The sequence below is a fragment of the Pinus tabuliformis genome, chromosome 9 (assembly GCF_031772625.1).
Source record: "Pinus tabuliformis cultivar Carrire ecotype Pingquan chromosome 9, CPIR1, whole genome shotgun sequence".
NCBI lineage: Eukaryota > Viridiplantae > Streptophyta > Pinopsida > Pinales > Pinaceae > Pinus > Pinus tabuliformis.
Genome location: NC_142307.1, coordinates 923,131,287 through 923,136,026, shown reverse-complemented (window position 1 = coordinate 923,136,026; position 4,740 = coordinate 923,131,287). Strand labels below are relative to the sequence as shown.

General features: G+C 32.8%; 1 long non-coding RNA gene across 1 annotated transcript; it reads left to right on the top strand.

The window, feature by feature from the left end:
* The first annotated feature begins 247 nt into the window (after positions 1-247).
* Positions 248-971, top strand: LOC149151763 (uncharacterized). Its single transcript, XR_016263028.1, has 2 exons — positions 248-437; positions 610-971. It is a non-coding gene; the product is annotated as an uncharacterized LOC149151763 (long non-coding RNA).
* The last annotated feature ends 3,769 nt before the right edge of the window (positions 972-4,740 follow it).

Sequence of the window (4,740 nt, the reverse complement as noted above, 5' to 3'; positions counted from 1 at the left end):
GAACTTGTAAAATCATATGAGAAGTTGGATGCACAAAGAAAAGCCAGCAATGAGAGCATTCAGGTATTGAATTTTTCATTAAACATTATTTAGAATGTATTAATACTTATAACTATCTTAGACATGTATTTGTGTGAAAATAAATTGAATTGGTTTATGTTTAAGGACAAGGCATCCAAGGCGAGGTTAACCAAGACAAAAGTCACTCATCGTAGTGGTCAGAAAGGTTTAAAAGCACTGATAACAACCTTTGTAAGATATTAAACATGTGATATTTTTTTAATAAATTTTGTACTAGAAGAAAGTCATTGTTATCTAATTTCTCCCTATTTATTGATTGATAGGAACTCAAATATGGAAGACCTCCAAATCATTTGGAAAAGGAGGTGCTGCAGCAAAAGAGATGGGTTGAATTTGTTGTTTGGATGGACTCTATGGTATGTAATCTTAGTTGGATTTCCAATATACTTTTAAACCATATTTTCATTTTATTTTTTAGTACTATTAGATATTATATCTTACCTCATTTTATGGTTAACATTGTATAACAAAAACATGCGTTGTGTTATGTAATTAATACTAACATGTAATATTGATTTCTTTTGTCAGAATGCTATAGGTAATGATTGCCAAGACGATGATCCAAATTATGTTCAACATATATCAGGAGATGATGAGGATGAGGATGAGGATGATGGTGGTGAAGGAGGAGATGATGATGATAGTTGCGGTGTTGGTGGTGATGTGGATCAGAGTAATGAGGATGGTCAAGATGATCATGAGGATGATCTTGGTGGTGGTAGCTAGGCATGCACATGCATTGTTTTTTATGAAGAAATTATTGTGTAGAATGACATTGTTATGTTTAGATGGGTGTTGTGAATTTACCCTATATCAATGAGACATTTTGATTTTGTAATCATACGATGAGTTTGATTTATGTATGTTGTTAATTTATCGTAGAATAACGATATTCATGAAATATTTTGATTTGTTAATCATATTTGAATTTTACTTGTTTTGATTAAAAATAATACTGATTTTATTAATATTATGTTGCTATTTTATACATGTTTTGAAAATTGTTAATGACACATTGTTATTTTTTTGGATGGATGTTGTCAATTTCTCTTAAATTTCTTTACAAATGATTTTGAATTGTGATATCTGCTTTAATGATATCTAGAAACTATCATATATTTCACTATGAATCTATAAAGGGGGTCATATATGTAAAGAAAAATATACTTTATATAAGAAGTCAAATGCGGATGTAACCATGGATGCAAAATTGAAAGTAAAATTGGACGTTAAACTAGGAATTAATACAAAATGCAAACAATTGACATACAAAGTGTTTTAAATTAGAAGTGAAAAATTGTGCAATAGTTGACACAAAGAAGGGAACAAAACATGGCATACAAAAGGATATCAAATTGGGCAAAAACAAGGACACATAAATGGGCACCAAATTAGATGCAAAAAAAGACAACAACTAGATGTAAAATAAGATGCAAAGTTGAGCGTTAAAAAGAAGCAAAAAACGTTACAAATTAATATGCCAAATGAAGATGCAAATAATGGTGTAAATTTGGGATGCAAACTTGGGTGCAAAAAAGGAAAAAAAAAAGATGTAAGAAAAGACATAAAACAAGATGCAAAATGGGGCTGAAAAAAGGTGAAACCAAGGATGCCATATTGGATGTAAAAAATTATTCCTAATCACATGCAAATTTAGGCTCGAACTCAGACACAAAATTATATGCAAATGTGGACACAAAATGAGGCAAAAAAAGATGCAAATTTGGATGGTGAAAACGATGTAAAACTAGACACCAAAAAAATGCAAAATTGGATGAAAAAGTCGGTGTAAATAATGGTGCAACATTGGACACAAGTAGACACAAAAAAATGGTGCAAAAAGGGGCATAAAATAGCTTAAAATTGGGTGCAAAACTTGGTGCAAAAACAAATACAAAAGTAGACGTAAAAAATGACTCTAAATTGAATGTACGATTAGACACAAAATAAGATGCAAAGGTGGACACAACACATGACTCAACATAAGATGCAAATATAAATGCAAATTTGGATGCTCAAAATGATATAACATTAGATGCAAGAGATGGTGTTAAAAATGATGCAAAATTGGATGAAACAAATGACGCAAAATATGGTGCAAAATGAGATGGGAAAAATGGAGACAAATCAAACGTAAATGTGGATGTAAAAAATGGTCCAAAAAAAGATGCAAAAATGGGCACAAAAATGGATGCAAAATTTGGTGCTAAATCAAATTCAACACATGGTGCAAAGATAGGCACCAAAGCTGGTGCAAAAATAGAAGCAAAAACTACTGTAAGACTAGATACAAAACCTGGCGTAAGACTAGATGCAAAAACTGACACAAAATGGATGCATAAAAAGACGTTAAATTGGATTCAAAATACAGTGTAAACTTGATGCAAATGATGGTGCAAAAATGGAAGCAAAGAATGACACAAAATAGGAAGCAAAAGAGAATGAAAAATAGATGCAAAAAATGACACAAAACTAGAAGCAAAATCTGTCATAAAATAAGATGCAAATCTTGGTTCAAAATTTGACGCAAAAAATGATGCATAGTTTGGTGTAAAAAATGATGCAAAATCTAGCGTGAAAAAGGATGCAAAATTAGGTGCAAAAAAGGACGCTTTAAAAATTGTGCAATAGAGCCAGATTTAGCGCCAGGTTGCTCATCACAATTACAAAAAAAATGCACTAAAATCTGGCGCTAAATCTGGCGCAAATCACTGGTTTTGTTGTAGTGAAATTCCTATGCCTCAACATCAAAATGCCCATGCATAAACATCGAATGCCCTCCCCTGGATGTCGGAATTAAGACCCATTTTTTGACACCCTAAACATCAGAAGTCACACGCATTACATTGCAATTTTTGTGCCATCAACATCACAATTCCCTTGCCAAACGTTGCAATTCCAGCCCCAAAACACGTCGCAATTCCTATGCACATAGCGTCGCAATTCCTACACCTTGGATGTCACAATTTCCTCACCTAACATCATGTCGCAATTACCATGTCGAACATTGTAATTCCTTATCCTTGAACGTCTCATTTTCGACGGATCAAATAGGTTGCCTTCAAATGAGATGCAACGATAATTTATGTCAAAATTCCAACCCACAAATTGCGATGTTGTTTTCCATCAAACTTTCGATGAACAAGAAGACATCGAAAATATGGCTGGAAAATGTTTGACGTTTTGCAACATTTATTTTTTTGTCATTATAGCGACGAATTGTTGTCATAAGAAAGAGGTAGAATCATTGCAAATTGGCTCAATATTTAGTAGTGATTACATGCAATGTGGCCAATTTTGGAACCTCTTATTCTCAATCTTCTCTCTCCCTATTTCCTTCTTATAAGGCATCCTATTGATGGAGTCAACTTGAATTTGGTTTTACTTAGTCCATTACATATCTATCAAGTTCCCTTTACATAAAATATGAATTTATGACTTATACATCCAAAATTATAGTATAAGCCCCCCTAATATTCAAATCTACCCATATTGGAGTCATTTGAGCTTCCTATGGGCGGTTGTGAGGTTCTCTTTCTATAAATGTAACCACACCTTGTCACCAACCTCGAACTTATGTGGAACCATGTGTTACTCATGTCACTACTTGTACTTGGCATTGGTTTTCTGCAACATATCATGGACATGTTGTTGGAGGGACCATGCAATAAGTCATGGCCTATTTCCTCCAAGAGCTCATTGCCTATAAGGATCTCATTTTGGTTAAGTGAAATGGTGGGTGATATGTAGGAAGAGACTAAGGATGTCAAAATCCTCTCTCTACTTAGTAGTTCCTTAAGAAACCCTTTCCCGTTAAAGGTGATCTTAATATTGTCAAATAGGTTATAGTCCATGACACCAATACAAGTATAGAGATCAATAAAAACTCATGTAGTGATATAGCCTTTCCATATCCAACAACACTATGGCATCACACATGGCTATATCTCATAGCATTCGCTTTTATAATAGAATTATAGCTCTCGACTTCCTTGGTTATAAGTAGATAAATAGCACTACTTGACACCTTATCTTACAAGAATGCATTCAAAAGATTAAGACATATACACACACAAATCAAACCAAGTGAGACATTAATCACATAAACGCATTAAAATCACATAAACATATCAATTTAAGATATGAAATCCCAAAGGAGTACCAAGAAACTCTCTTGAAAAAGAGTGATTACCTTGTGAAAAAATAAAAATACATAAGCTTGCATTACATTGAAGGTTACATTCTTGTTGATTATTTCCTTAAGCCTAGGGAATTATTTGGATTTTTTATGGAAGCAATCAGATAACAATTATAACATTGCCTAAGTGGGTAGAGGATGTTGGAAGTATACATAACAAATGGAAGTATGAATTCCCATTGTTTGAGCTTGGAAAATGATTTTTTGGTGATCTGCAAATTGATTTGGATATTCCACTAGACAATTCATCAAAACATATCTGATAAAATTATATTTAAAATCTAAAATTCTACATATTACAATTTTCTTAGATTTTCGGATTTGTATATTTACTGTTAATAATGCATGCATGCGAATTTAAAATTATGCAGAGAATAGAGAACATCAAAATAAAAGCTCACACATGCATTTCACATAAGATATGCCTAGGAAACTCTTTCAGGAGAAAAACCCAGTTGGAA